This window comes from Cariama cristata, unplaced genomic scaffold (genome assembly GCF_000690535.1).
Source record: "Cariama cristata isolate BGI_N322 unplaced genomic scaffold, ASM69053v1 scaffold20355, whole genome shotgun sequence".
In the NCBI taxonomy this organism is placed as follows: domain Eukaryota; kingdom Metazoa; phylum Chordata; class Aves; order Cariamiformes; family Cariamidae; genus Cariama; species Cariama cristata.
The window spans coordinates 65,430-78,475 of record NW_009616125.1 but is presented as its reverse complement, the minus strand read 5'-3'; the positions used below and the strand labels follow the sequence as shown (position 1 = coordinate 78,475).

The 13,046-nt window shown below is 39.7% G+C and overlaps 1 protein-coding gene across 1 annotated transcript in view; it reads left to right on the top strand.

Moving 5' to 3' along the window:
* AGBL4 (ATP/GTP binding protein-like 4) overlaps positions 1 to 13,046 on the top strand; it is a gene marked incomplete at both ends in the record, with an annotated part of 71,811 nt that overhangs the window by 41,783 nt on the left and 16,982 nt on the right. The gene's annotated exons all lie outside the window — the stretch shown is intronic.

Below are 13,046 nucleotides of genomic sequence, written 5' to 3'. Positions count from 1 at the left end.
TGCCAGAAACATGTGTGTGAAAACAAAAGGTTAGTCCACAATGGGGCTGTGACACCTTCTGAATGAAAGGGCTGGCAGTGGCAGTGAATGCATTGGAATTAGTTAATGCAGGTAATTCTCTTAAGTTGGAAAGTGCTAGAAAAACTAGCACTGTTTGTTGCAGAAAAAATAAACTCTTTTGAAGTTTGTACAGGTGGCAAAAAGCAGAACTCACCACAGACAGAGAGACCAATGTGATGATGGGTGAACATTAGAATATACTTTCTGATAGTAATGTGATTGGGATAGCTTCTAGTCCTGGGAGACTAGAAACACTGTCTGTTGGCAACTTTAAAAAGAGAGAGTCCGCAATTTCCTAGTGCTGGGTACGTAGCAATAGCACTCTCACCTCCCAGGCATTTAGATTTTGTGTGCGTGCCTTTTCCAAACATTTATTACTATTTCCTCTGCTTTTAAAATACAGCCAGACTATTTTTACTGCAGAGGGGGGTGTTGTTTTTGGGGTGTTTTTATATGGATTTCACTCAATATAACACATGAGAGACAGTTAAAAACAGCCAACATAAAACCCTACCAAGTGCTGGCTGGATCTGTGGTTAACCCTTATTTTAAAAAATAAGAGGTTACTTTTTGCCTGTGTCCTTTTAACACTATGGATCAACTCTATGTCAGAAAAAGCCAGAGAGGTGTAATCCAGCCCAGAATTCAATGCGCTGCTATGGTACATCATCTGTTACTCCTGGTGTGCTCTAGTGAGACAAAGTTGTTAAAAATGTTGTTATCCCTTTCCATGGACTAGGGTGGCATTCTCTGAGCACGTTTCTTGTAAGTGTACTCGTTTGATAGACTCCCTGGTCATAATCAGTATTCATTTTCCTTGCCATGAAGAAAAATAAGAAAAAGAAAGGAAAAAAAAAAAAAGGAAGGTAATTGATGGCAAGATTTAAGGATCATCACATCATTTGCTTCCACTTCCATTATTTTATAATGGCTTAAACACTGTGCAATTATGGACTTGTTTTAAGCCTTCTCATTTTCTCTTACAAGCAGACCACCTCACGTTTTAAACATCTGCAGTAGTTCCAGAAATGAAACTGGGGCTATTGTAGCACTGAAATCTCTAAAATTGCAGTGATTTTCAGTTGGATAGTGATCCACTGTACATCTGGAAAGGTAGGTGTTGCCCTCAGGGAACTGTATTTGGCATAATTTCCTCCTTGGGAACTGGGCACAATGAGATCACAGCTTCTCCGGGTCTCAGCTGTTGAGCAAATCCCTGTCAGGCCTAATAGCCAGTGTTCTTTTCCCCTTGATCAGCTGGGCTTTGGTCATTGCTAAGTTGAACATTGTTCACTAAATGAATAGCTCCCAGAATGCAAACTTCACCTGTTATCCTTCCATTTATGAAAATTGAGAGTTTTTAGTCTTTTGTACTCTGCATTCAAGAGATGAGAGGAAAAAAAAACCCACCTAAATGCTTCCATTTAAATGTAAATTTTGACTTTTCACATCTGACAAAGTAGGGTGTTTGTTTTTATAAACAATATATATATAAATAAAAACCATGGAATTGAAAGAACAAAACCCCTCTCTTGATATATTTTCCACATAGTAATCTTTGCTCTCATCATGTTATGTATTTTTCTGTTTCTTTTTACTTTAAAACTAATTTTGCTGTGGGAACAAGAACAGGAGATTGTTAGGAGGAAATACTCTGACGCTGGCTTGTGCAGAGAAAAACATGCCATCTGCCTAATGTGTTTCATCTTGTGTCAGTCTAAGATGTGTTGTTTGGGTTTAACATGCCAGCCACTAGCCTAGAAAGAGTGCAGGCAGCAGCTCTGACACATATCCTGGCTAGGGCTCCAAATCCTTCCTGCTTTTCTGAGACTACACTCACTGCGAAATAGGCCACAAGATTTTGGGCAGAAGGTACAATTCTCATCACCTACCGCATCCTCACGTTAGAGTCCGAGAGGCATTTGCATAAGGAAGTGAAGTGGTTGGGGATATATTTTCAGTCTTAACCATTTCACACTGTTAAGAAGCAAAAGCAAAGACCCAGCCTGAAAGTGGGTTATTTCAAACAGATCTGGCTGCTGGGTCTGAGGGGTTGAGGATGTGATGGTGTCTCCCCAGTGGCAACCACAGAGTAGAAGCTTCACCCTTCTCTGCTGTGTTAGCGAAGAGCTGGAGAAGCCATTTGGTGTACCATCACAGAGACACGTGCTCGAGTCCCAAAAGCAGAACAGTCATACAACGGAGTCTTCCTTGCTCTGAACTGGCAGGTCTCTGCTGCCTGTCTGGAGGTGGATCAGAACGAGCTTGGCGTCTGTCCCTGCTCCACTGTGCAGTGTGGACTCAGCTGCCTGCAGGGATGGGGTACGTTTTGGGGTTCAGCGCTGTCGTCAGGACCCATCAGTGGCCAGGTTTCAGAAATGGGGCCGCCTTCTTTATTGGATGTTTCCTCTTTTGGTCACAGAATTCTTGCCTGATAAATGGATGGCACATGTCTCAGATGGGTAAACGTAGCTGGTCATATTTTGTTACACTGTGTGTAATAAAGACTTTAGCTTATTTTTTTATTAAGAAAAGAAGTTGGCAGACAGCTTTAAATGTCTGCCTAAGGACAAAACGAACTGAGTTTTGTAGATAGCTGCTTTTTTTTCTTAATAAATAAATAAATGGGAAGATTTTTATGTTGATAATAAAAATAACTAATGCAGAGCTTTTTCCACTACTGCCTGGAGACATGGACAGATGTGGGATTTTGAAGGGATAAAGAATTGAAATCTGTTGGCAGGTAGTTGCTATAAAAATGACTATCCTTCCTGCCTCTTATTACAGACCAACATTCAACAAATGAAGAGTCTCTGAGAAAGCTAATGATGACAGGATCAGGTTCCAACCATCAGAGATAGGAGAAACCTCCTCCCTTCAGAGAAATCTAAAGTTAAAGGGAAGTGGTTGGGAAAGCTGGGAGCTTTATTAAAGTATACTCCCGGACTTTCTCCAACTCACGATGAGGTGTGTGGGAGTGTGGAAGGGAGGAAACTGCCTGGGGAACTAAGAAAAAAACAGAGCGTATTCACCAAAAGTTTGGTTTGCCCATGAGTTGTCTGCTAAAGTTTTGTGCCATTGCTTTCTGCCTCCAGAGAACTTTCACTATGTTGCTCTTGCATGTAGTTGGTTAATGTCTTGCTGCGTGGTCTGTTGTTGGAATAAGAGCGTAAACCTCGTTTTCTCACTTTACCCTTCTGATCCTCTCCACTATTCCACCATGGGGGGAGTGAGCAAGTGGCTGTGTGGGGCTTATCTGCCTACCAGGGTTAAATCACAACAATATTGATCTGTAATGCAATCATATCGTAGGACCAATCTCGTGAAGCAGTCGGTAACATGTATCATAGAATTGGCGGTTCACTCTAGTGTTTTGGTGACTCAACCTGAAAACACCATGTGGGCCATCAGTGTTGGTGTAGCGTTTAGGAGACCAAAGATTAAATGTTGATCTGATACACCTACAATTCAGAGCAAATTGCTTTGCTGTCCATTATAGACAGCTGTAACAATTAAAGAGGAGAAGGATGAAAACAAGTTTTAAATATTTCTTTGTATTTAAAGATGCATTTTTACACACACACATGCTTATAAAGGTGTATGTACGTATACACATAGAAGAAAAAGCAGACAAAAACTGCCTAAATCTCTAAGTCAACCATTGGTTGTGTGGGTCAGCTGCTACTGTCTAGGACTTCTTCAGAGTCCTACTATACCTTTGTTTAGTTATGCCCCAGTGAATCCTCTTGAAATTGTCAGTCTCTGATTATTTCTTATACCACTGTGCTGAATCTTAAGTCCCTGATGTTCTGCAAGACCTCAATAGTCTTTCTGTAGGAAAAGGTAAAAAAAAAAGAGGTCCTCAATATGTGCTTGCAGGGTATACACTGTCTTTCAGATCTTGTGACTTTGCTTATAGGCACAGTCAGCTGCCCTGCTGTTTGGTCTGACAAGCAGAACACAAGGTGATACTGCCTGCAGCAATACGTTTACCTGTTGGCCAGTGTAGGTAGGGGAATATTGGAGGAAAAAATTTTCAGATACAACTGATGCTGATAAGTGCCTTGGAAAAGGCATGATATGTTGTGCTTTTAGTTGTAAAAGCAGACCCTTCCAAAATGATCATTACATTTTAGCTTTTATAGCACTGTACAGATAATAAATACTGCTCGATGTAAAGCACAGAGAAAACATTCTGCAGTTTGGTACAAAATGCTATGCTGATCTGTCTCTGAGTAGGTGAAGCCCCAAAAAACCTGTTCTTCCAGTTGTGAATGAATCTTGGGTCAACAAGGGAATAATAGGGACAATTCTTTTTTTATTTGTTAGCATGCCGTCCTTCCCCTCAGTAGCTATGTCTGATGTATAGTCCCTAATCTCTTTCACTGTCCTTGTGTTCCTGTTTATCGGCTTTCACTTTTATCTCTTGGATGCACTTGTTGCCTGCACTGAGTACAAGGAAGGAAGATGTAACTTGCAAAGGAACAGAATAAGGCTAATGACCATGGATAACTTCTGCTTGTGGTGAGGCTGTGCCAGGAAGATGAAGAGAAAGAGTTAGTTTGCTTTTGAGCTGTCAATCACCAGTAAAGCATGTGCATAACATGTCCATCCACAGCCTTCCTCTCTTTCCAAGCAAGTAGATGGCCACATAACCCTTGAATGACACATTTAGTGTTGTTTCCTTCCACCTGGCTGGGCAGGTTTGCAGTTTACATGCAGGTATGTTTCTTTCTTTCTTACTCCACATGGATCTATGTAAAACAAGAACCACCACTACAGGTCCTCTCATATGTCCAACTAATCAGATTTTCTGCGTATGTTGTTAGTAGGCAGAAAAAGATACTCGGGGGGCTGTATAAGAAATTTTACATGTGTAAAATGAACCTTTACCTTTCATGTCCAGCTTATACTTATCATTGATTTAGGGGCTTCTTGAACTGAAAGTTTTATATAGAGCAGGACCTACCTTACAGTAACTTGTCTAATCTCTTTTTAAAGTAGTCAGTTTAAACTGTAGAAATATGCGTACTTTTCACCACCAATCAACACCTTAACTTTTTAGGAACTACAATACTCTTATTCTGCAGCATAAATTAAGCTCTAATTGGAAAATAAGAACAGTGATGGTGCATAAGGCCCAAGGTCTATTTGGCTCAGTATCCAATGACCTATTGCAGATGCTAAGGGATAGACTAAGAACAGGGCAAAGCTTCTGGCAATGTGTAATTTGGGGATTTTCTGGTCAAGAAATTTTGTCCAGTCCTTTGTGTGTAATAACATAATGGAATGTTTTTCTTTGAATTTATCTAATTGATCTTTGAGTTCATCTGTGTTTTGGCCAAAATCTGGTGGCAGTGAGTTCTGCAGTATAAGTATAAGCTAATTTAAAAAGCACTTTATTTTGTTTGCCTTAGGTCTTCTGCCTGATTACTTTATATTCTGCCCCTTGTTACTTATTTAGTAAGAAGTAGTGAATAATGCCATATATTATTTGAGAGACTAGAGAAACTGGTTGTTATAGAGTGTTATTTGACCACATGCAATTTGTCCAACTGGAATAGTTCCTAGGAAATTAGGGGACAGGGGGTCATAACTCCTAGTCATTGTTTTTGAGTCTACCACTCTTTGCCTTTGTAATTAGAGGAGAGGCAGGCAATGTCTTTGGGTCTTATTTATGTGCTTGCAAAGTAAAGACTCTGTACCTTGGTGAGAAGGTTCTGCAGAGGTATAATTAAAAGTTATTGGTAAAACACAAAACTATTACTACTGCTATGAAGTGAATAGTTGAACAGGAAGTTTTGAGCTTAATAGTTTCAGGTGTATAAGCAGCAGTTAATGATGCCTGAATACATTAAACGACGTGCGTATGGTTACACAGCAAGCAAGTGGCTGTCCAAGGAACAGTACCATGAGTGCTAAAACCCTCAATACAGCTACTGGGAGCATTTCAGCTGAGCAAACTTTCAGAACCAGACCAGAGCCAAATTGAGTTAGCTGGTAAAAACATGGTCATTTAGATATTTCTGTTTCATAACCCAATTTTCTTGCTTTAATTATCAGAATAAAGAACAGTTTCTGCCTCAGCTTCTTTCTCCCTTTCTCCTTCTTTCTTTCTTTTTTTTCTTTTTTTTTTTGTAGTAGGGTTCCTTCCCTCTCCCAAAAAGCTATTGATTCTTTTGCCACAATTCTGCCCTTTTTTCTTAAAAGCCCTCTTTCTGTAAGGTAAGATTTACAGAGCTTGTTCTGTGGGGCATATGGTGAGGATGTGCAAGTGAGGTCTGAGATGGGTAGAGCCAAGTGAGATCAGCAAAGTTTAGGGTGAGGTAATGCCCTAAGACCCAGTTAAACCGCAATGCTTTATTCTAATTATTTAGGCAACTAAAGACTTCAGAGCTTGCAAAGGTCAAAACCCATGTTGCTGAGTGCATGTACATGTTTGCTCCTATATGAGGGAGAGAGAGAGGATGAGACAGAATAATGACTGTCCTTGTTCAGACTCACCCTTCTTATTTTGGCTCAGGGTCAGCCCCAAAATCCAGAAGAGTGTATTTCCTGGTTCCTGTTAATTTAGGGTAAAAATTATACAAGAATTGTCCATGCGGCTGAGCCAAAAAAGCCAAAAGTCTTGTCTAAACTTGATCTGGGTCTTAATGTTGTCTCTTTGGCCTCTCTCTAATTTAATATGCATTTGAACAGAAGTGGCTTCTTGATAGAGCCTTTCACCTCCAGGTCACCCTTTCAAATCCAATTCAAGCCTGTTGTGACCAAATGTTACTACCATCTGATGGCTCTTCTGTGTCCTATGTGAATTGTTGGCTTCAGTCCAGTAGCTGGTGGACAGGTGCCTGAACCGCAAAAACTGCCAGAGCTGACACTAAGTGGATGTCTCTGCAGAGGGGTCAAAGAGTGAATCAGCCTGGCAGATGAATTAATACTTAACTTGTACACACTGTGATGCTTTGTATCTTCAAAGTGCTTTACAAACGTCAGCTAATCCTCAGGAGGTGTTGTTATCTGCACTGGCAGGTGAGAGAAGCAAGCAGATAAAGAACCAGGATCAGAATATGCATGTTGCTGACCTCCCACTCTGAGGCCAAAACTATGAGTTTAGCTCCTTTCAGGGCAACTGATGGGCACACCACAGCAGGGTTCAAGCTCATTGAAGGGAGTCCCATGTTCTTCTATGGATAAAAGCATCCCTTACTTTTTAAGACAGGCAGGAAAGCAGTGTTGATAGACATGCCATCCTTTTGCTGTATGAATCCATGGAACCAACAGAAGTCTCTTCTCCGTCCTCTTTGAGACATTAATGAGTCATGTCAGATTATGCCTATCATTAAAAGGTATCATTATTTAGATTGAGAACTTGCCGTGTAACTGGATCAGTAAGTAATTACTTTTGAATGGCAACTGGGTTGGAGTGGTTCATTCCAAAAGACAGCAGCTTGTGGAACATGATTTAAATAATCTGAAAAAAATGCATGAAGTGTTATGAAGAATTGCTAGAAGGTCATGCAGAGTTAGTGGTACAGCAGTGTTTGCAAACTGCTTCTGCAGGCCACTTAAGAGATGTTTTCAGATTGTGTAAAGGTGTCTACATGAATAAGGAGAAATTGGTTTTGTGCTTCATATCAGTGAGAATAAGAATGGTTCTAAACTGGCTTTTTCCCTTCTCTGGAAGCAAAATGAGGAAACTATTTTTAAAATGTTTTTAACATTTAGAAGGTTTTTAAAAATAGTAAAACAGTTTTCTACTATTCATTTCTTATGTAAATAATTCCTGTTGTTTCCGTGGTGTTTACAAAGATGAATGGAGCAGGTGGTCCATGAGATGATGAATGGAAGGAGAAAGATGTTGTCCCTACGGTTACAAAGGGGTAGTGGCATACCTCTGAAATAGTGCCTCTAATAAGGTGTGGCTTACATCATCTACAAAACTGGAGATGACACTGTAGGACTAACTTGTCAGAGGTTATAAAGAATGTTAGAGGAAAATGTTCTTGGAAGTATTTAACTTTTTTTTTTTTGGTGAGGGTTTATGCTGGCCCTTTCAAATTTGGGGGAAAAAATATGGGGAGAAGGTAGATGTTAAAAAAAAAAAAAAATATTCACCTTACCAGGCATCCAAATCCAGGTATTTCAAGGGAAGTTTGAAAATGTGAACCATATCCAGACAATTTGAATTCCACTTCATGTTCCCTTGTATACTCAGGAGACAAATGTTGTGCATCCCTAAAGAGCGATTCAAAGCACTGGGCACAGTTCCCGAGAGCGGAAAGAGCCAGGGATTGGTGCTTTCTAGCTGAATGTAGACTGCTGAGCAAGTGATGCTGAATGATCAGTTTTCCTTTATTTTACTTATTAGGACATTGTGCTTGTGTTTTCTGGTGTCATCACTATAGGCACTGCCAAAATAACTAAGCATGGGGTACAGTGTGTATGTCAAAATGGATATATTTGAGATCCCTGCAGAATTTTCTTTTGAAAGATTCTGGACCTGAGGAAGCATCAAAGAGCCAGTCTTCTGGGAATTTCTGAATCTTTTCTGAACCAAAAGGGGCAAATGCCTTCTGCTGTGCCAACTGTTGTATGTCCATTTGTTTCAAACAATGGCTTAGCAGTAAGAGTGCAAAGTCTGCCTGGAGGTTGTTATGTTCTCTACCAGTAATGACAAGCCATGGTTTTAACGGCTTGTATAAAACATTTGCAAGGAGTTTATCCCATCCCCTGTATGAAATATTGAAGTGAAGAAGGCTTTTGGACGCTCTCTCTCTAAACCAATTGCTACGCCCAAGAATTAATAAAACCCATATTGAAGTGACAGCTGGTGGACAGAGCTGGCTTCTTCCTGCATCATTGTCTCTCTAGTGGCTCATGTTCTGGGCTCAATGCACATTTATCCTTTTATTACAGCATTTATTGCTTTTTTTTTTATTTATTTATTAAATCTCTGTTTCCTTAAGAATCATAATTTCACTGTTCGAAATCTAACTTTGGTCATAGCAGCACTAGCTGTTAACATCATTCTTTCCTTTTGCTCTTTAATTACTGACCTTTCAAAGGCATTCACCTAATGAAATCAAAATCCAAACAGGTGAGAATATATTTCTCAAAACTTTACATGGCATCATGAACCAGTTTCCAGTTTCTGTATTACTTTGACTATTTCATATCTTGACAATGCATGTGAGCGCTTATTCTTTACCATAATTTCTGTCATTTCCCCTCCCTCCCTAATTTATATGTATATTTCTCAAACTGCCAGAAACTTTAGGACAACAGTGGAAAGTATGTGTCACAAAGGCAGGGATTCAAATGAACTTTAGAGCAGAAATTCGTTTGGTTATTTATGTATTCTGGTTTTACGTAGGTGGCAAGAAGTGGTAAGTGGCAAGAAGAGGCAAAGACCATTCTTTTCAAGGGAGAGAATGTTAACTGTTGTTTTCTAGGAAGTAGGGTTCAATCATTGTCTCTCTCAGTCTAGTGAGTGATTTCTGTTTTGACAGAGAAAAGAAAACCAAGTCTGCCTTTGTTTTCTCCAGCTCTGTAAGCTGGGTCATCCAGGTAATTACAGCTTTACTTACGAAAGACAGTCTCAGAGAGAAAATCTCTGCTGCTGCTTGTAAGCACAAAGAAAAGACACTTGAGGGAATTAAATTGCATGATGATTTTTAGAAGGCATCTGAATCATTTTGCATTCTACCTCTAAAGCAGAAAGTGATGAGTTTAATATCATATTGTAGGATGTAACTTGTAAGTCTCTCAGAAGGCAGCTATGGCATCTAGAGATGTTTGAGCCTGGTTATTCATTATTTTCTGCTTAAAGGCTGAAGCAAATGTGACTATGAGACTTTGAGCCACCTCTAAATTTATTCCCATTCTTACTTGTAGATGCTACTGCATTAGAAGCCACAACTGGGGTGGGTTGTGCTGTGTATATACTGACAGATACCTCTGTGGCTTAACAGCAGATAGGATTGCTTTATGTTTTAAGTGTGTTTGTATGTACTCAGGTAAATGCACACATACATTTATTAACTTCATTCTCCCATTAAAATTCTCCCTATCTCAAAGAGAAGTAATTCCAGAAGGTTAGCTCTCTGCTGATTTTTCTGAAATTCCCATCAGTAGGTGACATTATATGCTTAATAAAATGTTAATTCTGTGATCCTGCCTAAATTGCAGGAGATCAGTAATTATGTCAATATCTTCCAGAGAACCTCAACTGAAATATGAAATTTTATTCCCTAGCTTAGATTTGTAGTGTGGCAGTGGGTGAAATGGTTCCTACCCATAAAGTACTTATGAATACATACGACTCTAAAGAGAGAAAAGAAATACCATTATTGTTCAGGAACATATCTTTATTCTTTTATGAAACTTGTCTGCAAACAAATTGTCTACTACTTGGGGCACGAGGTGGCAAACTTTGAGTTTAACGTCCCAGTGACTGGGCTGTTACTGTCCATTTTAAGGCCACAATGTCTTTGTGTCTGTAAATAAAGAGAGTTCTTCCATTGGGAACTCATGTCTTATATTAACAATGCACTGAAGTATTTTGTTCTGTAATGGATAATGCTCAACATGTTTCCCTTTGATAAAATAATGAATGTGATGAGAAGAAAAGAAGTGTGAAACACTGAAATGCTGTTCTACTTATGTACAGTAGCATCTGGGAGTAGTACATCTAACTGGCAACTATTCTAGCAATGTTTAACAACTTACTGAGTAGGATGGACAATTGCAAATTTGGACTATATTTAGTAGGTAGGAATATGTGAAATAGAGTTTTTTATATGTTCAGGAGGAGGGTAAGGAACAGAGACCAGAAAAAGCAGTTGAATAGTCATTGTGGGCTGACTTAGGAAATGACTTTTGAAATACATTGTAATGAATGACTGGATAAATGTTTTTAAACACTTGTCTGGGTGATGAGCTATCTGTTGAATGTCATGGTTTCCAAATAAGCAAGCTGGAAGCTTAATCTTTAGGTGAAGGTTATATCTCTGAAGGACGCTGTTCCCTCACAAATAACCATTGTAACCAGACTATTTGAAAACTATTTTGATGGTGAAGAGAGATCTTCAAAGAAATTTCAGCACCCCAAGAGATTCTCTAAAATTCTCTGGAACACTTTTATCAGCAATAGCGAGAATCCTAGGAGAGTTTAGGAAATATTCTCTAGTGATACTATGTTAGACTGGATGACTTGATCAATTGAATACTAAGCTGAGGTTCAGGTCACCCATGTCCTGCAGCTGAATTTCTTGCTGGGTAGCCTATGGAAAGTTTGCCTCTGTGTCCCTGTTTGCAGACACGTTCTTTTGGAAACAATTTTGTAACTACGGATGAATATGTATAGTATGACACAGCACAAATCATACAGTTTATGCCAGCACCTTTATTTGTGGTGTTTAAGACACAAATGATACTAGTCTGTTGTTATATATCTCACTGTGCTTCTCAATTACTTTATGTTAGTAAATATGTCTCTATAAAGAATTCTGTCTACTTGTTCTAAAATAAGTATGACTTAGGTCACTGACTTCTCTGTGAAGGACATTCATGCTTTACAAATATCCAGTTTAACATGATTATCTCCTCGCTTCATCATCAAATCACTGTTTTGAGACTCTACAACATGTTCTGTTTTATGGTGATATGCCAGCCTGCATCTGATCTCATCAAATTCTGTTTCTGATGGGGAAATTATCTTATGAAAAATAATATTACTCAATCTTGGGTTTGATTTCTGTATGCTTGGAGAGGAAGAAAATCCTATGTGGTATTTCATCCTGTCAATGCTAATCTTTCTCCTCAGCGCTATATCTCCAAATAGCAGATGTGTGCTTTATTGCAGTGTTGGTCCTCTATAGCACAGCATAATGTTTTGGCAGGAGCAAACAATTTATTGTATTAGAGTCAAATACAATCAAATGTTCCTTTTCCTATGAAGCATGGTCAGATATTGATATTGCATTTGCTAACATTTTAACACAGGAGAGGCTTAATAAGATACAGTGTTACTCTCTCTAGGCTGTTTAATTAAACTGAACAGTCACTGTGTATTGTACATTGGTTTTCTGCCAAGGGAAACTAAATGTGTATCATGTTAGTTTCATATACCGAATGGTGTTCTCCCCTCATCAGAGACCCTCCAGAAGAGCTGACACTGCTGTCACATGAACTGCGTAATACAAACTGTTTGTGTTACATCGGACTGTCTTGTAGCTCAGTATTCTTCAGTAGCCTCAGCAAGCTTTGCCTGCAGACGAGACGTGGCCGGAGAGCTACATGTTGTATTTTACTGGCCAGGGTCCCTATTTGCTGCTGAGCGGTACAGGGCTAAGCACTGTAATCCCTGTCCTGCTAACACAGCTCTTCTTCATTCCCCTGTTGGGGCAGGGAGAACTGAACTGTAACCCTCTGGTCACCAGGAAGGTTCTTACTGGCCCCATGGTGGCCAGGTGACAGGGGTGGGTTTGTCACTTAGTCACAGAGCACCATTTGTTCAGGACCAGAAGTTGCAGGAATTTGAGGAGACTCTGGGTAATCCAGTGGGATCTGCCCTGGTAGCATTTTTTTGTACTGGATGTTGCCTTCTCACTGCTGTCAATGGCACTGTACATGGTGATGAAGGTGAACATTCACTCTTTGCCACTAATGGCAGGGGAGATAGTATCAGTTATATATGATGTGAGGACAAAGATGTGACCCTGGACGGGAGACTAGAGGAACGTTTTCTTACGGAGCCTTCTGACACTGAATTGCCAATCCAGGAAGGGTATGGGGAGTGCAGGTACTTCTGTGTTAGGGGGTCCTGGTGTTTTCTTTTGAAGCAAGAGTTGTTGCCAAATCACATGGGAAGCTACAAGTGGAGAGGCATTCAAGGCACTTGTTTTGGGGAGTTGTTTTGTGGAATTACTACTACAAAGCAGAGTAAGATAAAAACATTTGTGGTATTTCTCCTTATAAACCGAAAT